At 53.7% G+C, this 24,581-nt stretch overlaps 1 protein-coding gene across 1 annotated transcript in view; it reads left to right on the forward strand.

The window, feature by feature from the left end:
• The first annotated feature begins 8,079 nt into the window (after nucleotides 1-8,079).
• SRRM3 (serine/arginine repetitive matrix 3) overlaps nucleotides 8,080-24,581 on the forward strand; it is a 777,290-nt gene continuing 760,788 nt past the window's right edge. Inside the window, exon 1 of the mRNA XM_069757291.1 lies at nucleotides 8,080-8,176. The gene's annotated coding sequence lies outside the window, so the exon portion shown is untranslated. The remainder of the gene's footprint in view (nucleotides 8,177-24,581) is intronic.

Raw genomic sequence — 24,581 nt, forward strand, 5'->3', positions numbered from 1 at the left:
GATAAAAATGGCGTATAGAATGTTTAGATGGTTGTATAGATACCTGAGACCTGTGGGGCAACCACCCCAATGGGTGTTTTGGCAGAAATGCCTTCTTCCAGGGGAGTGGTATTGCTGAGCCATAGTGAGAATATATTCTAAATAGTAGCCAATCCAAATTGGTGTCTCAGAGTGGAGTGCACATACACTGCTGGTGATTGGCACATGCCCAGCTAACGTGTGAGGGTGCCGGCATCACCAAAGGCGTCATCGCATTGGGATGGCCATGCAACACACAGGACTGATCACATGTGATCAGAGCCGACCAAGGCAACCAGACGCCAGCGTGCAACAGGTATTGCAGAAAGTGAGAGAGAGAACCAGAAATAATAAAGGTGCAGGCATGTTAGAAAGGAAGGCAAGTAGGGGAAATAAAAACTGATGGGAATTACCTAGAGGTAATATTAAAACCTACTGAGTAATAAAAACCAGAGAGAACATTGTCGCAAGGATTAAGAACCCATAATATAGCTGTAAGGAGGTTATTGCCTCAAAAAACAAGCAAAAAGAAAGGTTGTTTTTATATCCTATTACAAATATAGAGGATGCCTCTTTGAACTAAAGTGCTAAGTGCAAAAATTTATGATCAATATTAGAAGGATGATGTGAAATGCTGAGTGAGTGAAGTGGGGGGGAACAGAGATGAATATAAAAAGTTAAATTATGTATAGAAGTGGAATAAAAATGGATATGCATATGCATTTTTATTCCACTTATATACATAATTTAACTTTTTATATTCATCTCTATTCTAGGGTAATGTTAAGTGCAGTGCTGCAGTTTGAAGCATAGCCAGATTGTACAGTGAATATATGATAAAACCTGAAGTCACAATCACACAAGTAATATACATTAAAATTGATAACAAAAGTGAACATCATAAGATATACCGTATATAAAAATAGACAAATAAATGTCAAGTGGGGTAGCTCGTATAGAAGAGAAGTTCTTCTCATACTGCAAATACAATATCCAAAACTCAGATACGACATGAATAAGGCAGGGCTGAAAGATGATATGGCTGAAAGGTAAAAAATAAGATATTAATAACCAAATACTATACAAAATAAAAATACTTAAAAACACGTGCAAAGCCAAACAACAAATACCGTATTTTAAGCTTTATAAGATACACCTGATTATAAGAGGCACCTAGATTTTAGAGAGGAAAATAAGAAAAAAAATATTTTGTGCCAAATAGTGTGGAAAAACCTTTAATAAAACACAAAAATATTTTCTATGGATGACACTCTGTTATGGGGGATCTGTGAATTATTGTACAGTGCCTGCAGTACCATATATTGTGACAACCACCCCCCTCACCCTCTTGAATACACCCACTTACTGTATACAAGGATGTATTCTGAAAGATGAGGGAGGTGGCAGTCACATTTGCAATAAACACTTTGGACACTACATTAGTGTATATTTACACTAACTATAGCTAGAACCCCCATCATCCTTTAGAATATACCCATTGATATTGGTATTCTTGAGGATGATAGGGGTTGTTTGCTCACCTTTCCTAAAAGGATCTTGGACTTGTGAGTACCGTAGTTACAACATTAGTGTGCAGCGACAGATATGTGATTGGTGGAGGCAGATCAGCAACAGTTCCCTCAATCAATCACTATCCATCCCTGCAGAGGAGGAGAATCACTCTTCTCTCCTTATTCAACTTTAGGCCTCTTTCACACATCCGTGTCTCTGTTACGTGTAGTGACAGTTTTCACAAGTACCGGAGACACTCACACACGTAGACCCATTCAAATGAATGGGTCTGTGCACATATCATTGTGTTTCCATGGACCGTGTGTCCGAGTGCCCCACCAGAAGACATGTCCGTTTTTTACCGTCAGCACGGGTGGCAAAATGTCCCGCACACATGCACATGGAGAACACACATGGATGTCATCCGTGTGACACACATCCGTGCCGTGGAAGAAGCGCTACTGTAAGTGCTGTTCCCCGGCGCCAGGTGCTGAAGATGGCTCTCATCATTCTCCCCTGCTCTGCCGGCGATCGGGGTGAGCAGAGGAGAATGATGAGACTTATATTCAAGTCAGAATAACAGCAGGTGGGGGCTTTTTGAACTATTACTCCCAACAACAACCTTCACCTGCTGCCTCTAATAACAGTGACAGCAGGAGCAGATGATGGGGGTATTCCTCACCCGCCGCCTGCAACATAACTAAAGGAGTGAAAAACCCAGCGTGGGTTCCCCCGTATTTTCTATAGCCAGCCAGGCAAAAATTACAGCTGGGGGCTGCAACCCTCACCTGTCAGCTTCAGCAAGGTTGGTTATCAAGAATAGAGGGGTCTCCACATCTTATTTTTAATTATTTAAAATGGGCCCCCCCCATTTGTGACAGCCAGCCTTGATAAAGCTCACAGCTGGGTGGATCTGGTATTCTCAGGCTGGTTAGGGGCCAAGGATATTGGCCCCCAGCCTAAAAATATCAGCCAGCAAATGCCCTGAAAAGGCGCATCTATTTGATGCGCCAATTCTGGTGCTTAGCCTGGCTCTTCCCACTTGTCCTGTAGTGGTGGCAAGAGGGGTTCATTTTTGTGGGCTTAATGTCACCTTTGTATTATCAGGTGACATCAAGCCCACTGCTAAGTAATGGAGAGGCGTCTATAAGACACCTCTCAATTACTAATCCTATAGTTGTATGGTAAATACACAGCTAGAATAAAGTATTTTCATTGAAAAAGTGACACAGACTCCTTTATTAATCCCAATTAAACCATATTTACGACCTCGCCTAATTCTACAGAAGCCCTCGATCTCCTGTAATAAAAGTAAAATAAAAAAACAATATACCATACCTGTCCGTCGTTCTGTCCCACGCCGTAATCCATGTCTGGGGGAGAAACAGTTTTCAACCTGGACGGTGCCAAGATGCGCCCGTCCAGGCTGATAACCACTGGTGAATGAACTGCTGTGAGCGCAGCATCATTGACCAGCGGTGACATTATCGACGCCGGGCCGAGAGCTCCATCTGCTCCATTGTTTCTTTTTATATATATAGATATATCTTATGATGTTCATTTTTAATGCATATTACTTGTGTGATTGTGACCTCAGGTTTATCATATATTCACTGTACGATCTGGCTATGCTCCAAACTGCAGCACTGCACTTTACATTACCCTTTTCTATATGCATTTTTGTTCCACTTATATACATAATTTAACTTTCTATATTCATCTCTATTTCCCACCCCTTCACTCACCCAGCATTTCACATCATCCTTCTCATATTGTTCATAAATTTTTGCACTTAGGACTTTAGTTTCAAGAGGCATCCTCTATATTTGTTATAGGATATAATAATCTTTTTTTTCCTTATTTTTTTCAGGCAATAACTTCCTTACTGCTATAGTATGGGTTCTTAATCCTTGCCACAATGATCTCTGGTTTTTATTACTCAGTAGGTTTATACCTTACTTATGGAAAATTCCCATCAGTTTTTATTTTCCCTTCTTACCTTCCTTTATACCATGCAGGCACCTTTATGATCTCTCATTCACTTTCTGCTATCACTCGGCTATGGGCCAGTGTCATAACCGCGGGCCCACTCATGTGATCACATGTGGGCAGTCCCGTGCGTTACGTAACCATCCCAGCCGATAACGCTCTTGGTGACGCCAGCACCCTCATATGTCATCTGGGTATGCGCCAATACCCAGCAGAGTATGTGCACTCCGCTCTGAAACACCGATTTGGATTGGCTACTATCTACTATATAAAGCTGAATGTGTGTGTGTGTGTGTGTGTATGTGTGTATGTCCGGGATTGGCATCTGCACCGTCGCAGCGACAGCCACAAAATTTTGTGCCGTGTATAATAAAATCATAGCGTGACCCGACACAATACATATATATACATAGAGTAGATAGATATAAGGATGTCAGTCACATGTATAATTAGTACAGTGCTTGTGTAACTTACTGTACACGTATATTATAACAAAATAAATTATTTTCCAAACAAAACTGGCTTGGGTTCCCCCCGAAATTGTATTAACCAGCAGAAGAAAAGTGGACAGCTGAGGGCAGATGTTTATAGCCTGGGAAAGGGTAATACCCATGGAGCTTCCCAGCTATTAATTTCAGCTGACAGCTGTATACTTAGCATTTACTGGTTATTAAAATGGGGACCCCGCACAAATGAGTAAATGAAAACACCTTGTACCCTAAAAAGACTGAAACAAGGATAACATAACTAAACACCTTGGGAAAAGGTGTATCTGCTGTGACTCAGCAGACAAAGAAGCAGACCACAAAGCACAGGCTGGAGGGTTCCAACCCAAACACATGACAACGCTTCAGCATCCCCACTCATAATAAGATCAAAGTTAGGTGAGTATAAATATTAATATTTTTTGCTAATACCTTACAAGAGCCAAAAAAGTGACCCTATTACTTTGTAGATAGCAAAAAGGTGAGAATGGACAAGTGTAATTATATAGGGAGATGAAGTAATTTACTCCATTATTTCTTTTTTGTTGTAAAATGATGGGCATTGCTACTACGGTATGTAGGGGCACAAAAAGCAATATTATTATTGTTCATGAACACAAAAGTGAAACTTTTATTTTGTGAAGCCTAAATGGGGCACTATTACCGTCTGAGGGCACTGAGAAAATCACCATTACTGCATAAGGAGACTAATAATATATGCAGGGTATATAAGGTGGCATTATTACTTTGTGGAGCACAAAGAAGAGTATTTTTTACTGTGTTGCAAAACAACTGAATGAGTGAGAATGTTCCTTTTTTCACCCATAAAGTAGTTATTTTTTTTGATTGCTAGGCTTGGTATGATAAAGGACATCAACAAGTTTGTTGACAGATAGCCATTGTTCAATGCCATCAGCTTGTTGTTTAATATTTGAGGTACATCGTTCTGTATAAGGTCCTACCATTGTCATGACTACATCTTTAGATGATCAAGTAATATTACCCTAAATTACTGATTGAAGATCTTTATACATTGCTGTGTTTTACATCTTATTACCGTAATCACATTGTGTACTGTTTTAATATACAAAGATCCTCTAGTCCGGTTATGGTGAACCTTTTAGAGACTGAGTGCCCAAACTAGAACCCAAAACCGACTTATTTATGGCAAAGTGCCAACCCGGCAATTTAACCTGAATATTGAGGTTTCAGTTTAGGAAAAACAATTTGTACAGAGAGCAGGCGGAGGCAGTAGAAAGAAGCCACAGACAGGAGCATCTGACATCCGTCTGCCCTGACATCCTGGTATATGCACCACATCCTGGTATATGCACCCCCATCCTGGTATATGTACCTCCAACCTTGCATATGCTCCCCCATCCTTGTGGTATATGCTCCCCCTCTTCATGGTATATGCTTCCCCTATCCTTGTTGTATGTGCTCCCCCCATCCTTGTGGTATATGCTCCCCTATCCTTGCATATTCCCCCATCTTGGTATATGTACCCCCATCCTTCTGGTATATGCTCCCCCTTTCTTTAAGGTATATGCTTCCCTTGTCCTTGTTGTATGTGCTCCCCCCATCCTTGCGGCATATGCTCCCCAATCCTTACATATGCCCCCCTCATCCTTGGTATATGCCTCCCATCCTTGCATATGCTCCCTCCATCCTTCTGGTATATGTTCCCCCCTTCTTTATGGTATATGCTCCCCGATCCTTGCATATACCCCCCTCATCCTTGTATATGCTCCCCAATCCATGTTTATGCTCACCCATTTCATGTCTGTGCTCGCCATCCTGGTATATGCTTCCCCATCCTTGTATATGCTTCCCATCCTTGTATATTCTCCCATAATCCATGTATATGCTCTACCAGTCTATGTATATGTGCCCCAATCCATGTATATGCTCCCTCAATTCAAGTATATGCTCCCCCATTCCATGTAAATGCCCTAGTCATGTATGTCTCCCAATCCTTGTCTATGCTCCCCCATCCTTGTATATGCTCCCTCAATCCATGTATATCCTTCCCCATCCTTGTATATGGTCCCCACATCCTTGCATATGCTCCCACAAACTGGTATATACATTTCATCTTGGAAAATATGCCCTCATTCTGCCGTTGCCACTGTTGTTCAATGTATAGAAAATATCCTTCAATAAACAATCCTACTCACCTTCCTCTCCCCCACCATGTCCAAAGATGAGATTAAAACTTTGTGGAGCCATATCATCACTTCCAGGACTCATTGTTCTTCTTTCATGCCATAAGTCAACCACTTTTGTAGAAGCACCAAGAAATGGACAACATAGAGAACCGTAGATGTAGTGATCGGATAAGGAAAATGAAAGACATATCTTTCTTCTTTACCTTCGAAAGAGGTCCAGCATTGCTATCAGCACAGAACTGCTTAAGTGCTTGGTATTCGAATTGAGCACGTCGGACGCTCGTATGTGTTCGACTCGAGTAGCGAGCATAATGGAAGTGGATGGCAATCTAGAGCTTTTTTCCGTTAGACTGAAAAATTCTCTCTCAATGTCGAGCACACTTGCCCATCACTAGCAGTAACCATTGGGACACAGCTACACCCACCTATTATTTGGAGAAGTCTGGCCAGAAGTGGTCTACTCTTCATATAAGAATTGTGGCATGGAAAACAGTATTCTAAAAAGTAAATTGTAATACAGCAGTAATGTCCTCTAATTGGCGTCTACAGTAATTATGTCCATCCACTTGCGACCATAAACTAATAATGTAGGTTCCTTATTTTGGCATCCATATAGTAATTAAATCCCTCAACCTGGCCCCTTTATTTAATAATGTCCCACATCTTGGGCCCCTATGTTCCCCCATCTTGGGCCCCCATGTCCCTTGTGCTGGCCCCCATATCCCTTGTTTTGGCGCCTATGTCCCTTGTTCTGGCCCCATGTCCCTTGTTCTGGCCCCTATGTTCCTTCTGCTGGCCCCTATGTTCCTTGTGCTGTCCCCATGTCCCTTGTGCTGACCCCATGTTCCTTGTGCTGGCCCCATGTTCTGGCCCCTATGTTCCTTGTGCTGTCCCCATGTCCCTTGTGCTGACCCCATGTTCCTTGTGCTGGCCCCATGTTCTGGCCCATATGTCCCTTGTGCTGACCCCATGTTCCTTGTGCTGGCCCCATGTTCTGGCCCCTATGTTCCTTGTGCTGTCCCCATGTCCCTTGTGCTGACCCCATGTTCCTTGTGCTGGCCCCATGTTCTGGCCCCATGTCCCTTGTGCTGACCCCATGTTCCTTGTGCTGGCCCCATGTTCTGGCCCATATGTCCCTTGTGCTGGCCCCTATGTCCCTTGTGCTGACCACTATGTCTCTGATACTAGCCCCATGTCCCTTATGGTGGCCCCATGTCCCTGGCCATGTCTCTTGGGCTAGCCCTATGTGCCTTGCGCTGGCCCCATGTCCCTGGCCACGTGTACCTTGGGCTGACTCCATATCTCTTGTGCTGGCCCCATGTTCCTGCTCCTGACCCCATGTCCCTTGGGCTAGCCCCATGTCCCTGGTTTATTCTTACCTGCCTGCGCTCCTGGGGCTGTGCAGCATCCTCTACCTTCAGATCCAGCGCGGTCGTGTTAAAATGCCTGCCAACCTATCAGAGGCCGGCGGCTGACGTCAGTGCGCCCGTCGAGGTCATTTTCATGTGCTGTGTGCGACGGGCGCCATGACGTCAGCCACCGGCCTTTGATAGGTCAGCAGCCATGTTAACGATTGCAGTGTAGACTTTACGCAGATGTGCATTCAGTTGAAATCATCGGGTCCCCTCTACGTCCTGCTCGGGGGCCCGCAGAGGACCTGGGCTAACCAAAGAATTTTTCTGGCATCCCGGTGCTCCAGTCCGACCTTACAGACACTGATATAAAATACTGGTTAAATACTGAAGGTGTGAACATGGCTTAGAAAGGGGTTTGTACATGGTTATGTAAGTGACAGCTATAGCAGCTCAGGGCATCTCTGCTACCTTGACAACCTGGCCTGACATACCCTGGAGCTTGCATAACCTGATCCTCTCCATGCTTTAATGACAGGGGGCGTTCCTCTCTGAGGACATGCGCTGTAGGAAACTGAGGGATGCTGATGACAGCGTGGTCTTTGTTTTCTGTTTGCTTAATGTGTCTTCTGCGATGGATTATATCGGCAGGGTGAGTGCAGCTGATATTAACCATTGCATCACAGACATATGCACACTTTCTCTTATTCACAGTCTCTATATTTACACTAGACCTATGTATATCTTTCTATTAGATTGTTATGTACACATTATGGAATGACTATAGATCTTTATGTATTATTTTTTATGTCTTATGATGCCAATTAGAAGTTTTGCATTACGGGTATACAAGGTTCGCTTAGTCTAAGGCTACATTCACACAGCCATGTGACATGTCTGTATGCTTACCATTTGATCCTTGTGACTAGTAGTGTCATTGATCCATCCATTTCAAAAACAGATCTGGCCATTAAGGTAAAACGGAAGAAACAGAGAAAATGTACTTTGTACTTCAGTGATCTATCTATCATCCATTCTAACTGATCCATTGCTAAAAGTCAATGGATCCAAAAATTCTTCGGTGAAACAAAACAGAAGAGAAAAAAAACAAACTAGGATGTAACTAGGTGACACTTGGGTTTCCTGAGTATGATGAGCTGAAACATAGCATGTGCCTGGGACTGTGTGAGAGGATACATTCAGACATTGGCGTGTCACCATCCGAGAGGAATTGACTGACTTTTTTCCCCGATGTTACCTTAGATGCATCAGTTTTTAGTCTCTTCCGTTTTTTTTTCAACTGAACTTTTTTTATCCAATGACTCTTCACAATGTATCAGGTAGGGATGGAGCTCTGAAGTACAAAGTAGGTCTTCCATGTTCCATTCATTTACTACCAATCCCCATAGACTTTAATGGTCTGAACTACAAAACGGGCTCACAGACAGGAGACGGATCTGTTTTTAAAGTACATGTGTATGAGTCGATGAAACTCTGAGTCTGTGCGCTGTCCCCAGAAGAAAGGACAGACAGCACTAGGACGTGTCACACGGATGGGTGGATGTATCCTTAGTTCACATGAGAGGATAATAAATACGCAGAATTTCATCCAGAAAAACGTGATTTTCATCTGTATTGTCTGCCATTCATGAATCATCTGTATGTCAAAGCTTTACATCCATGTGGCATCCGGCTTATACATTAGCAGTTATTAAAATCTTTAAGACCAAATACCATTTCTTCAGTTAATAATCACAATGTATCTAAAAATTGGGTGCCATACAGTTGTTTTGCATTGGATTAGATTTTTTGCACATCCAGAGACAGGGATAGGCGAGTCTCGTCCATGGCAGACTAATACATGCTGCAATCTTTGTCACATGGACATTCGGGCTGTGTGAGGAACATGTCATCTGGTCAGCCCTACTGACTAACATTGGACAGTGCGGTCAGTGTAAGGTCGGTTCTATCATGTGACCAAAATTACAGTGGTGCAACCGTACACTAGTCAGAGTTGTGGAGAGCTGCTGTCCCCCTTTACCCTCTTCCTATGCACATGTGAGGATTGGGGTCCACCTCCTGCAGTGCTGCTGTCACCCTTTACCCTGATACTGTGCACATGGGAAGATTGGGGTCCACCTCCTGCAGTGCTGCTGTCACCCTTTACCCTGTTACTGTGCACATGTGAGGATTGGGGTCCACCGCCTGCAGTGCTGCTGTCACCCTTTACCCTCTTCCTGTGCACATGTGAGAATTGGGGTCCACCTCCTGCAGTGCTGCTGTCACCCTTTACCCTGTTACTGTGCACATGGGAAGATTGGGGTCCACCTCCTGCAGTGCTGCTGTCACCCTTTACCCTGTTACTGTGCACATGTGAGGATTGGGGTCCACCTCATGCAGTGCTGCTGTCACCCATTCCCGGTACTGTGCACATGGGAGGATTGGGGTCCACCTCCTGCAGTGCTGATGTCACCCTTTACCCTGTTACTGTGCACATGGGAAGATTGGGGTCCACCGCCTGCAGTGCTGCTGTCACCCTTTACCCTCTTCCTGTGCACATGTGAGGATTGAGGTCCACCTCCTGCAGTGCTGCTGTCACCCTTTACCCTGTTCCTGTGCACATGTGAGGATTAGGGTCCACCTCCTGCAGTGCTGCTGTCACCCTTTACCCTGTTCCTGTGCACATGTGAGGATTGGGGTCCACCTCCTGCAGTGCTGTTGTCACCCTTTACCCTGTTACTGTGCACATGGGAGGATTGGAGTCCACCTCATGCAGTGCTGCTGTCACCCTTTACCCTGTTACTGTGCACATGAGAAGATTGGAGTCCACCTCCTGCAGTGCTGCTGTCACCCTTTACCCTGCTACTGTGCACATGAGAAGATTGGGGTCCACCTCCTGCAGTGCTGCTGTCACTCTTTACCCTGTTCCTGTGCACATGGGAGGATTGGAGTCCACCTCCTGCAGTGCTGCTGTCACCCTTTACCCTGTTACTGTGCACATGGGAGGATTGGGGTCCACCTCCTGCAGTGCTGCTGTCACCCTTTACCCTGTTCCTGTGCACATGTGAGGATTAGGGTCCACCTCCTGCAGTGCTGCTGTCACCCTTTACCCTGTTCCTGTGCACATGTGAGGATTGGGGTCCACCTCCTGCAGTGCTGCTGTCACCCTTTACCCTGTTACTGTGCACATGGGAGGATTGGGGTCCACCTCCTGCAGTGCTGCTTTCACCCTTTACCCTGTTACTGTGCACATGGGAGGATTGGGCTCCACCTCCTGCAGTGCTGCTTTCACCTTTTACCCTGTTACTGTGCACATGGGAGGATTGGGCTCCACCTCCTGCAGTGCTGCTGTCACCCTTTACCCTGTTACTGTGCACATGGGAAGATTGGGGTCCACCTCCTGCAGTGCTGCTGTCAACCTTTACCCTGTTCCTGTGCACATGGGAAAATTGGGGTCCACCTCCTGCAGTTCTGCTGTCACCCCTTACCCTGTGCACATTGGAGGATTGGGGTCCACCTCCTGCAGTTCTGCTGTCACCCCTTACCCTGTGCACATTGGAGGATTGGGGTCCACCTCCTGCAGTGCTGCTGTCACCTCTTACCCTGTGCACATGGGAGGATTGGGGTCCACCTCCTGCAGTGCTGCTGTCACCCCTTACCCTGTGCACATTGGAGGATTGGGGTCCACCTCCCGCAGTGCTGCTGTCACCCCTTACCCTGTGCACATGGGAGGATTGGGGTCCACCTCCTGCAGTGCTGCTGTCACCCCTCTCCCTGTGCACATGGGAGGATTGGGGTCCACCTCCTGCAGTGCTGCTGTCACCCCTTACCCTGTGCACATGGGAGGATTGGGGTCCACCTCCTGCAGTGCTGCTGTCACCCCTCTCCCTGTGCACATGGGAGGATTGGGGTCCACCTCCTGCAGTGCTGCTGTCACCCCTTACCCTGTGCACATGGGAGGATTGGGGTCCACCTCCTGCAGTGCTGCTGTCACCCCTTACCCTGTGCACATGGGAGGATTGGGGTCCACCTCCTGCAGTGCTGCTGTCACCCCTCTCCCTGTGCACATGGGAGGATTGGGGTCCACCTCCTGCAGTGCTGCTGTCACCCCTTGCCCTGTACACATGAAAGGATTGGGGTCCACCTCCTGCAGTGCTGCTGTCACCCCTTACCCTGTGCACATTGGAGGATTGGGGTCCACCTCCTGCAGTGCTGCTGTCACCCCTTACCCTGTGGACATGTGAGGATTGGGGTCCACCTCCTGCAGTGCTGCTGTCACCCCTCTCCCTGTGGACATGGGAGGATTGGGGTCCACCTCCTGCAGTGCTGCTGTTACCCCTTACCCTGTGCACATTGGAAGATTGGGGTCCACCTCCCGCAGTGCTGCTGTCACCCCTCACCCTGTGGACATGGGAGGATTGGGGTCCACCTCCTGCAGTGCTGCTGTCACCCCTCACCCTGTGGACATGGGAGGATTGGGGTCCACCTCCCGCAGTGCTGCTGTCACCCCTCACCCTGTGGACATGGGAGGATTGGGGTCCACCTCCTGCAGTGCTGCTGTCACCCCTTACCCTGTGCACATTGGAGGATTGGGGTCCACCTCCCGCAGTGCTGCTGTCACCCCTCTCCCTGTGAACATGTGTGGATTGGGGTCCACCTCCTGCAGTGCTGCTGTCACCCCTCTCCCTGTGCACATGGGAGGATTGGGGTCCACCTCCTGCAGTGCTGCTGTCACCCCTCTCCCTGTGCACATGGGAGGATTGGGGTCCACCTCCTGCAGTGCTGCTGTCACCCCTCTCCCTGTGCACATGGGAGGATTGGGGTCCACCTCCTGCAGTTCTGCTGTCACCCCTTACCCTGTGCACATGGGAGGATTGGGGTCCACCTCCTGCAGTGCTGCTGTCACCCCTTACCCTGTGCACATGGGAGGATTGGGGTCCACCTCCTGCAGTGCTGCTGTCACCCCTCTCCCTGTGGACATGGGAGGATTGGGGTCCACCTCCTGCAGTGCTGCTGTCACCCCTTACCTTGTGCACATGGGAGGATTGGGGTCCACCTCCCGCAGTGCTGCTGTCACCCCTCTCCCTGTGGACATGGGAGGATTGGGGTCCACCTCCTGCAGTGCTGCTGTCACCCCTTACCCTGTGCACATGGGAGGATTGGGGTCCACCTCCTGCAGTGCTGCTGTCACCCCTTACCCTGTGCACATGGGAGGATTGGGGTCCACCTACTGCAGTGCTGCTGTCACCCCTCTCCCTGTGCACATGGGAGGATTGGGGTCCACCTCCTGCAGTGCTGCTGTCACCCCTTACCTTGTGCACATGGGAGGATTGGGGTCCACCTCTCCCAGTGCTGCGGTCACCCCTCACCCTGTGCACATTGGAGGATTGGGGTCCACCTCCTGCAGTGCTGCTGTCACCCCTTACCCTGTGCACATGGGAGGATTGGGGTCCACCTCCTGCAGTGCTGCTGTCACCCCTTACCCTGTGGACATGGGAGGATTGGGGTCCACCTCCTGCAGTGCTGCTGTCACCCCTTACCTTGTGCACATGGGAGGATTGGGGTCCACCTCTCCCAGTGCTGCGGTCACCCCTCACCCTGTGCACATTGGAGGATTGGGGTCCACCTCCTGCAGTGCTGCTGTCACCCCTCACCCTGTGCACATTGGAGGATTGGGGTCCACCTCCTGCAGTGCTGCTGTCACCCCTTACCCTGTGCACATGGGAGGATTGGGGTCCACCTCCTGCAGTGCTGCTGTCACCCCTCTCCCTGTGCACATGGGAGGATTGGGGTCCACCTCCTGCAGTGCTACTGTCACCCCTTACCCTGTGCACATTGGAGGATTGGGGTCCACCTCCCCCAGTGCTGCGGCAGGGCCGGCTCCAGGTTTTTGAGGGCCCCGGGCGAAAGAGTCTCAGTGGGCCCCCCCTTTAACACATACCCCGATTCATGATTGCATATAAACAAAGCCATGTAGTATATAACACTGCCCACGTAGTATATAGCAGCCCATGTAGTATATAGCAGCCCATGTAGTATATAGCAGCCCACGTAGCATATAGCAGCCCACATAGTATATAGCAGCGCCACTCACTCATGCACTGGTAGGACTAGGAGCTCCTCCTGAATCTGCCTCATAACTTCAGCAGCACGGCAGCCAGCCAGGGGCGGAGATCAGAGCAGAGAACGTGCTCTCTCCCCCCACAAACAATGTCATGCTGGCTGCCTTCTCTTAACCCCTATGTGTGCCTGCCTGGCTGCAACTCACTGAGTGATAAGATGCTTGTGTCAGAGCTGGCACATAGGGGTTAAGAGAACGCAGCCAGCAGTGACTTTGTAGGCGGAGAGAGCATGTTATCTCCTGCTCTGCTCTCCCAGCTGTATCTATGACAGCGTGAGTGGGCCCCCCTCTCTCCCCAGGGCCCCGGCATTTGCCCGCTGTGCCGGGTGCTGACGCCGGCCCTGTGCTGCGGTCACCTCCTCTCCCTGTGCACATGAGAGGATTGGGGTCCACCTCCTGCAGTGCTGCTGTCACCCCTCTCCCTGTGGACATGGGAGGATTGGGGTCCACCTCCTGCAGTTCTGCTGTCACCCCTTACCCTGTGCACATGGGAGGATTGGGGTCCACCTCCTGCAGTGCTGCTGTCACCCCTTACCCTGTGCACATGGGAGGATTGGGGTCCACCTCCTGCAGTGCTGCTGTCACCCCTCTCCCTGTGCACATTGGAGGATTGGGGTCCACCTCCTGCAGTGCTGCTGTCACCCCTTACCCTGTGCACATGGGAGGATTGGGGTCCACCTCCTGCAGTGCTGCTGTCACCCCTTACCCTGTGCACATGGGAAGATTGGGGTCCACCTCCTGCAGTGCTGCTGTCACCCCTTACCCTGTGCACATGGGAGGATTGGGGTCCACCTACTGCAGTGCTGCTGTCACCCCTCTCCCTGTGCACATGGGAGGATTGGGGTCCACCTCCTGCAGTGCTGCTGTCACCCCTTACCCTGTGCACATGGGAGGATTGGGGTCCACCTCCTGCAGTGCTGCTGTCACCCCTTACCCTGTGCACATTGGAGGATTGGGGTCCACCTCCTGCAGTGCTGCTGTCACCCCTTACCCTGTGCACATTGGAGGATTGGGGTCCACCTCCTGCAGTGCTGCTGTCACCCCTCACCCTGTGCACATTGGAGGATTGGGGTCCACCTCCTGCAGTGCTGCTGTCACCTCTCCCTGTGGACATGGGAGGATTGGGGTCCACCTCCTGCAGTGCTGCTGTCACCCCTCTCCCTGTGGACATGGGAGGATTGGGGTCCACCTCCTGCAGTGCTGCTGTCACCCCTTACCCTGTGCACTTGGGAGGATTGGGGTCCACCTCCTGCAGTGCTGCTGTCACCCCTTACCCTGTGCACATGGGAGGATTGGGGTCCACCTACTGCAGTGCTGCTGTCACCCCTCTCCCTGTGCACATGGGAGGATTGGGGTCCACCTCCTGCAGTGCTGCTGTCACCCCTCACCCTGTGCACATTGGAGGATTGGGGTCCACCTCCTGCAGTGCTGCTGTCACCCCTTACCCTGTACAAATGGGAGGATTGGGGTCCACCTCCTGCAGTGCTGCTGTCACCCCTCTCCCTGTGGACATGGGAGGATTGGGGTCCACCTCCTGCAGTGCTGCTGTCACCTCTCCCTGTGGACATGGGAGGATTGGGGTCCACCTCCTGCAGTGCTGCTGTCACCCCTCTCCCTGTGGACATGGGAGGATTGGGGTCCACCTCCTGCAGTGCTGCTGTCACCTCTCCCTGTGGACATGGGAGGATTGGGGTCCACCTCCTGCAGTGCTGCTGTCACCCCTCTCTCTGTGCACATGGGAGGATTGGGGTCCACCTCCTGCAGTGCTGCTGTCACCCCTTACCCTGTGGACATGGGAGGATTGGGGTCCACCTCCTGCAGTGCTGCTGTCACCCCTCTCCCTGTGCACATGGGAGGATTGGGGTCCACCTCCTGCAGTGCTGCTGTCACCCCTTACCCTGTGCACATGGGAGGATTGGGGTCCACCTCCTGCAGTGCTGCTGTCACCCCTTACCCTGTGCACATGAGAGGATTGGGGTCCACCTCCTGCAGTGCTGCTGTCACCCCTCTCCCTGTGGACATGGGAGGATTGGGGTCCACCTCCTGCAGTTCTGCTGTCACCCCTTACCCTGTGCACATGGGAGGATTGGGGTCCACCTCCTGCAGTGCTGCTGTCACCCCTTACCCTGTGCACATGGGAGGATTGGGGTCCACCTCCTGCAGTGCTGCTGTCACCCCTTACCCTGTGCACATGGGAGGATTGGGGTCCACCTCCTGCAGTGCTGCTGTCACCCCTCTCCCTGTGCACATTGGAGGATTGGGGTCCACCTCCTGCAGTGCTGCTGTCACCCCTTACCCTGTGCACATGGGAGGATTGGGGTCCACCTCCTGCAGTGCTGCTGTCACCCCTTACCCTGTGCACATGGGAGGATTGGGGTCCACCTACTGCAGTGCTGCTGTCACCCCTCTCCCTGTGCACATGGGAGGATTGGGGTCCACCTCCTGCAGTGCTGCTGTCACCCCTTACCTTGTGCACATGGGAGGATTGGGGTCCACCTCTCCCAGTGCTGCGGTCACCCCTCACCCTGTGCACATTGGAGGATTGGGGTCCACCTCCTGCAGTGCTGCTGTCACCCCTTACCCTGTGCACATGGGAGGATTGGGGTCCACCTCCTGCAGTGCTGCTGTCACCCCTTACCCTGTGGACATGGGAGGATTGGGGTCCACCTCCTGCAGTGCTGCTGTCACCCCTTACCTTGTGCACATGGGAGGATTGGGGTCCACCTCTCCCAGTGCTGCGGTCACCCCTCACCCTGTGCACATTGGAGGATTGGGGTCCACCTCCTGCAGTGCTGCTGTCACCCCTTACCCTGTACACATGGGAGGATTGGGGTCCACCTCCTGCAGTGCTGCTGTCACCCCTTACCCTGTGCACATGGGAGGATTGGGGTCCACCTCCTGCAGTGCTGCTGTCACCCCTTACCCTGTGCACATTGGAGGATTGGGGTCCACCTCCTGCAGTGCTGCTGTCACCTCTCCCTGTGGACATGGGAGGATTGGGGTCCACCTCCTGCAGTGCTGCTGTCACCCCTCTCCCTGTGGACATGGGAGGATTGGGGTCCACCTCCTGCAGTGCTGCTGTCACCCCTCACCCTGTGCACATTGGAGGATTGGGGTCCACCTCCTGCAGTGCTGCTGTCACCCCTTACCCTGTGCACATGGGAGGATTGGGGTCCACCTCCTGCAGTGCTGCTGTCACCCCTTACCCTGTGGACATGGGAGGATTGGGGTCCACCTCCTGCAGTGCTGCTGTCACCCCTCACCCTGTGCACATTGGAGGATTGGGGTCCACCTCCTGCAGTGCTGCTGTCACCCCTCACCCTGTGCACATTGGAGGATTGGGGTCCACCTCCTGCAGTGCTGCTGTCACCCCTTACCCTGTACACATGGGAGGATTGGGGTCCACCTCCTGCAGTGCTGCTGTCACCCCTCTCCCTGTGGACATGGGAGGATTGGGGTCCACCTCCTGCAGTGCTGCTGTCACCTCTCCCTGTGGACATGGGAGGATTGGGGTCCACCTCCTGCAGTGCTGCTGTCACCCCTCTCCCTGTGGACATGGGAGGATTGGGGTCCACCTCCTGCAGTGCTGCTGTCACCTCTCCCTGTGGACATGGGAGGATTGGGGTCCACCTCCTGCAGTGCTGCTGTCACCCCTCTCCCTGTGCACATGGGAGGATTGGGGTCCACCTCCTGCAGTGCTGCTGTCACCCCTTACCCTGTGCACATGGGAGGATTGGGGTCCACCTCCTGCAGTGCTGCTGTCACCCCTTACCCTGTGCACATGAGAGGATTGGGGTCCACCTCCTGCAGTGCTGCTGTCACCCCTCTCCCTGTGGACATGGGAGGATTGGGGTCCACCTCCTGCAGTTCTGCTGTCACCCCTTACCCTGTGCACATGTGAGGATTGGGGTCCACCTCCTGCAGTGCTGCTGTCACCCCTTACCCTGTGCACATGGGAGGATTGGGGTCCACCTCCTGCAGTTCTGCTGTCACCCCTTACCCTGTGCACATTGGAGGATTGGGGTCCACCTCCTGCAGTGCTGCTGTCACCCCTCTCCCTGTGCACATTGGAGGATTGGGGTCCACCTCCTGCAGTGCTGCTGTCACCCCTTACCCTGTGCACATGGGAGGATTGGGGTCCACCTCCTGCAGTGCTGCTGTCACCCCTTACCCTGTGCACATGGGAGGATTGGGGTCCATCTACTGCAGTGCTGCTGTCACCCCTCTCCCTGTGCACATGGGAGGATTGGGGTCCACCTCCTGCAGTGCTGCTGTCACCCCTTACCTTGTGCACATGGGAGGATTGGGGTCCACCTCTCCCAGTGCTGCGGTCACCCCTCACCCTGTGCACATTGGAGGATTGGGGTCCACCTCCTGCAGTGCTGCTGTCACCCCTTACCCTGTGCACATGGGAGGATTGGGGTCCACCTCCTGCAGTGCTGCTGTCACCCCTTACCCTGTGGACATGGGAGGATTGGGGTCCACCTCCTGCAGTGCTGCCGTCACCCCTTACCTTGTGCACATGGGAGGATTGGGGTCCACCTCTCCCAGTGCTGCGGTCACCCCTCACCCTGTGCACATTGGAGGATTGGGGTCCACCTCCTGCAGTGCTGCTGTCACCCCTTACCCTGTACACATGGGAGGATTGGGGTCCACCTCCTGCAGTGCTGCTGTTACCCCTTACCCTGTGCACATGGGAGGATTGGGGTCCACCTCCCGCAGTGCTGCTGTCACCCCTTACCCTGTGCACATGGGAGGATTGGGGTCCACCTCCTGCAGTGCTGCTGTCACCCCTTACCCTGTGCACATGGGAGGATTGGGGTCCACCTCCTGCAGTGCTGCTGTCACCCCTTACCCTGTGCACATGGGAGGATTGGGGTCCACCTCCTGCAGTGCTGCTGTCACCCCTTACCCTGTACACATGAGAGGATTGGGGTCCACCTCCTGCAGTGCTGCTGTCACCCCTCACCCTGTGCACATTGGAGGATTGGGGTCCACCTCCTGCAGTGCTGCTGTCACCCCTTACCCTGTGCACATTGGAGGATTGGGGTCCACCTCCTGCAGTGCTGCTGTCACCTCTCCCTGTGGACATGGGAGGATTGGGGTCCACCTCCCCCAGTGCTGCTGTCACCCCTCACCCTGTGCACATTGGAGGATTGGGGTCCACCTCCTGCAGTGCTGCTGTCACCCCTCACCCTGTGCACATTGGAGGATTGGGGTCCACCTCCTGCAGTGCTGCTGTCACCCCTTACCCTGTGCACATGGGAGGATTGGGGTCCACCTCCTGCAGTGCTGCTGTCACCCCTCTCCCTGTGCACATGGGAGGATTGGGGTCCACCTCCTGCAGTGCTGCTGTCACCCCTCTCCCTGTGCACATGGGAGGATTGGGGTCCACCTCCTGCAGTGCTGCTGTCACCCCTTACCCTGTGCACATGGGAGGATTGGGGTCCACCTCCTGCAGTGCTGCTGTCACCCCTTACCCTGTGCACATGGGAGGATTGGGGTCCACCTCCTGCAGTGCTGCTGTCACCCCTCTCCCTGTGCACATGGGAGGATTGGGGTCCACCTCCTGCAGTGCTGCTGTCACCCCTTACCCTGTGCACATGGGAGGATTGGGGTCCACCTCCTGCAGTGCTGCTGTCACCCCTTACCCTGTGCACATGGGAGGATTGGGGTCCACCTCCTGCAGTGCTGCTGTCACCCCTCACCCTGTGCACATGGGAGGATTGGGGTCCACCTCCTGCAGTGCTGCTGTCACCCCTTACCCTGTGCACATGGGAGGATTGGGGTCCACCTCCTGCAGTGCTGCTGTCACCCCTCTCCCTGTGCACATGGGAGGATTGGGGTCCACCTCCTGCAGTGCTGCTGTCACCCCTTACCCTGTGCACATGGGAGGATTGGGGTCCACCTCCTGCAGTGCTGCTGTCACCCCTCTCCCTGTGCACATTGGAGGATTGGGGTCCACCTCCTGCAGTGCTGCTGTCACCCCTTACCCTGTGCACATGGGAGGATTGGGGTCCACCTCCTGCAGTGCTGCTGTCACCCCTTACCCTGTGCACATGGGAAGATTGGGGTCCACCTCCTGCAGTGCTGCTGTCACCCCTTACCCTGTGCACATGGGAGGATTGGGGTCCACCTACTGCAGTGCTGCTGTCACCCCTCTCCCTGTGCACATGGGAGGATTGGGGTCCACCTCCTGCAGTGCTGCTGTCACCCCTTACCCTGTGCACATGGGAGGATTGGGGTCCACCTCCTGCAGTGCTGCTGTCACCCCTTACCCTGTGCACATTGGAGGATTGGGGTCCACCTCCTGCAGTGCTGCTGTCACCCCTTACCCTGTGCACATTGGAGGATTGGGGTCCACCTCCTGCAGTGCTGCTGTCACCCCTCACCCTGTGCACATTGGAGGATTGGGGTCCACCTCCTGCAGTGCTGCTGTCACCTCTCCCTGTGGACATGGGAGGATTGGGGTCCACCTCCTGCAGTGCTGCTGTCACCCCTCTCCCTGTGGACATGGGAGGATTGGGGTCCACCTCCTGCAGTGCTGCTGTCACCCCTTACCCTGTGCACTTGGGAGGATTGGGGTCCACCTCCTGCAGTGCTGCTGTCACCCCTTACCCTGTGCACATGGGAGGATTGGGGTCCACCTACTGCAGTGCTGCTGTCACCCCTCTCCCTGTGCACATGGGAGGATTGGGGTCCACCTCCTGCAGTGCTGCTGTCACCCCTCACCCTGTGCACATTGGAGGATTGGGGTCCACCTCCTGCAGTGCTGCTGTCACCCCTTACCCTGTACAAATGGGAGGATTGGGGTCCACCTCCTGCAGTGCTGCTGTCACCCCTCTCCCTGTGGACATGGGAGGATTGGGGTCCACCTCCTGCAGTGCTGCTGTCACCTCTCCCTGTGGACATGGGAGGATTGGGGTCCACCTCCTGCAGTGCTGCTGTCACCCCTCTCCCTGTGGACATGGGAGGATTGGGGTCCACCTCCTGCAGTGCTGCTGTCACCTCTCCCTGTGGACATGGGAGGATTGGGGTCCACCTCCTGCAGTGCTGCTGTCACCCCTCTCTCTGTGCACATGGGAGGATTGGGGTCCACCTCCTGCAGTGCTGCTGTCACCCCTTACCCTGTGGACATGGGAGGATTGGGGTCCACCTCCTGCAGTGCTGCTGTCACCCCTCTCCCTGTGCACATGGGAGGATTGGGGTCCACCTCCTGCAGTGCTGCTGTCACCCCTTACCCTGTGCACATGGGAGGATTGGGGTCCACCTCCTGCAGTGCTGCTGTCACCCCTTACCCTGTGCACATGAGAGGATTGGGGTCCACCTCCTGCAGTGCTGCTGTCACCCCTCTCCCTGTGGACATGGGAGGATTGGGGTCCACCTCCTGCAGTTCTGCTGTCACCCCTTACCCTGTGCACATGGGAGGATTGGGGTCCACCTCCTGCAGTGCTGCTGTCACCCCTTACCCTGTGCACATGGGAGGATTGGGGTCCACCTCCTGCAGTGCTGCTGTCACCCCTTACCCTGTGCACATGGGAGGATTGGGGTCCACCTCCTGCAGTGCTGCTGTCACCCCTCTCCCTGTGCACATTGGAGGATTGGGGTCCACCTCCTGCAGTGCTGCTGTCACCCCTTACCCTGTGCACATGGGAGGATTGGGGTCCACCTCCTGCAGTGCTGCTGTCACCCCTTACCCTGTGCACATGGGAGGATTGGGGTCCACCTACTGCAGTGCTGCTGTCACCCCTCTCCCTGTGCACATGGGAGGATTGGGGTCCACCTCCTGCAGTGCTGCTGTCACCCCTTACCTTGTGCACATGGGAGGATTGGGGTCCACCTCTCCCAGTGCTGCGGTCACCCCTCACCCTGTGCACATTGGAGGATTGGGGTCCACCTCCTGCAGTGCTGCTGTCACCCCTTACCCTGTGCACATGGGAGGATTGGGGTCCACCTCCTGCAGTGCTGCTGTCACCCCTTACCCTGTGGACATGGGAGGATTGGGGTCCACCTCCTGCAGTGCTGCTGTCACCCCTTACCTTGTGCACATGGGAGGATTGGGGTCCACCTCTCCCAGTGCTGCGGTCACCCCTCACCCTGTGCACATTGGAGGATTGGGGTCCACCTCCTGCAGTGCTGCTGTCACCCCTTACCCTGTACACATGGGAGGATTGGGGTCCACCTCCTGCAGTGCTGCTGTCACCCCTTACCCTGTGCACATGGGAGGATTGGGGTCCACCTCCTGCAGTGCTGCTGTCACCCCTTACCCTGTGCACATTGGAGGATTGGGGTCCACCTCCTGCAGTGCTGCTGTCACCTCTCCCTGTGGACATGGGAGGATTGGGGTCCACCTCCTGCAGTGCTGCTGTCACCCCTCTCCCTGTGGACATGGGAGGATTGGGGTCCACCTCCTGCAGTGCTGCTGTCACCCCTCACCCTGTGCACATTGGAGGATTGGGGTCCACCTCCTGCAGTGCTGCTGTCACCCCTTACCCTGTGCACATGGGAGGATTGGGGTCCACCTCCTGCAGTGCTGCTGTCACCCCTTACCCTGTGGACATGGGAGGATTGGGGTCCACCTCCTGCAGTGCTGCTGTCACCCCTTACCCTGTGCACATGGGAGGATTGGGGTCCACCTCCTGCAGTGCTGCTGTCACCCCTCTCCCTGTGCACATGGGAGGATTGGGGTCCACCTCCTGCAGTGCTGCTGTCACCCCTTACCCTGTGCACATGGGAGGATTGGGGTCCACCTCCTGCAGTGCTGCTGTCACCCCTTACCCTGTGCACATTGGAGGATTGGGGTCCACCTCCTGCAGTGCTGCTGTCACCCCTTACCCTGTGCACATTGGAGGATTGGGGTCCACCTCCTGCAGTGCTGCTGTCACCCCTCACCCTGTGCACATTGGAGGATTGGGGTCCACCTCCTGCAGTGCTGCTGTCACCCCTTACCCTGTACACATGGGAGGATTGGGGTCCACCTCCTGCAGTGCTGCTGTCACCCCTCTCCCTGTGGACATGGGAGGATTGGGGTCCACCTCCTGCAGTGCTGCTGTCACCTCTCCCTGTGGACATGGGAGGATTGGGGTCCACCTCCTGCAGTGCTGCTGTCACCCCTCTCCCTGTGGACATGGGAGGATTGGGGTCCACCTCCTGCAGTGCTGCTGTCACCTCTCCCTGTGGACATGGGAGGATTGGGGTCCACCTCCTGCAGTGCTGCTGTCACCCCTCTCCCTGTGCACATGGGAGGATTGGGGTCCACCTCCTGCAGTGCTGCTGTCACCCCTTACCCTGTGCACATGGGAGGATTGGGGTCCACCTCCTGCAGTGCTGCTGTCACCCCTTACCCTGTGCACATGAGAGGATTGGGGTCCACCTCCTGCAGTGCTGCTGTCACCCCTCTCCCTGTGGACATGGGAGGATTGGGGTCCACCTCCTGCAGTTCTGCTGTCACCCCTTACCCTGTGCACATGTGAGGATTGGGGTCCACCTCCTGCAGTGCTGCTGTCACCCCTTACCCTGTGCACATGGGAGGATTGGGGTCCACCTCCTGCAGTTCTGCTGTCACCCCTTACCCTGTGCACATTGGAGGATTGGGGTCCACCTCCTGCAGTGCTGCTGTCACCCCTCTCCCTGTGCACATTGGAGGATTGGGGTCCACCTCCTGCAGTGCTGCTGTCACCCCTTACCCTGTGCACATGGGAGGATTGGGGTCCACCTCCTGCAGTGCTGCTGTCACCCCTTACCCTGTGCACATGGGAGGATTGGGGTCCATCTACTGCAGTGCTGCTGTCACCCCTCTCCCTGTGCACATGGGAGGATTGGGGTCCACCTCCTGCAGTGCTGCTGTCACCCCTTACCTTGTGCACATGGGAGGATTGGGGTCCACCTCTCCCAGTGCTGCGGTCACCCCTCACCCTGTGCACATTGGAGGATTGGGGTCCACCTCCTGCAGTGCTGCTGTCACCCCTTACCCTGTGCACATGGGAGGATTGGGGTCCACCTCCTGCAGTGCTGCTGTCACCCCTTACCCTGTGGACATGGGAGGATTGGGGTCCACCTCCTGCAGTGCTGCCGTCACCCCTTACCTTGTGCACATGGGAGGATTGGGGTCCACCTCTCCCAGTGCTGCGGTCACCCCTCACCCTGTGCACATTGGAGGATTGGGGTCCACCTCCTGCAGTGCTGCTGTCACCCCTTACCCTGTACACATGGGAGGATTGGGGTCCACCTCCTGCAGTGCTGCTGTTACCCCTTACCCTGTGCACATGGGAGGATTGGGGTCCACCTCCCGCAGTGCTGCTGTCACCCCTTACCCTGTGCACATGGGAGGATTGGGGTCCACCTCCTGCAGTGCTGCTGTCACCCCTTACCCTGTGCACATGGGAGGATTGGGGTCCACCTCCTGCAGTGCTGCTGTCACCCCTTACCCTGTGCACATGGGAGGATTGGGGTCCACCTCCTGCAGTGCTGCTGTCACCCCTTACCCTGTACACATGAGAGGATTGGGGTCCACCTCCTGCAGTGCTGCTGTCACCCCTCACCCTGTGCACATTGGAGGATTGGGGTCCACCTCCTGCAGTGCTGCTGTCACCCCTTACCCTGTGCACATTGGAGGATTGGGGTCCACCTCCTGCAGTGCTGCTGTCACCTCTCCCTGTGGACATGGGAGGATTGGGGTCCACCTCCCCCAGTGCTGCTGTCACCCCTCACCCTGTGCACATTGGAGGATTGGGGTCCACCTCCTGCAGTGCTGCTGTCACCCCTCACCCTGTGCACATTGGAGGATTGGGGTCCACCTCCTGCAGTGCTGCTGTCACCCCTTACCCTGTGCACATGGGAGGATTGGGGTCCACCTCCTGCAGTGCTGCTGTCACCCCTCTCCCTGTGCACATGGGAGGATTGGGGTCCACCTCCTGCAGTGCTGCTGTCACCCCTC

The sequence above is a fragment of the Ranitomeya imitator genome, chromosome 3, assembly GCF_032444005.1.
Source record: "Ranitomeya imitator isolate aRanImi1 chromosome 3, aRanImi1.pri, whole genome shotgun sequence".
Lineage (NCBI taxonomy): Eukaryota > Metazoa > Chordata > Amphibia > Anura > Dendrobatidae > Ranitomeya > Ranitomeya imitator.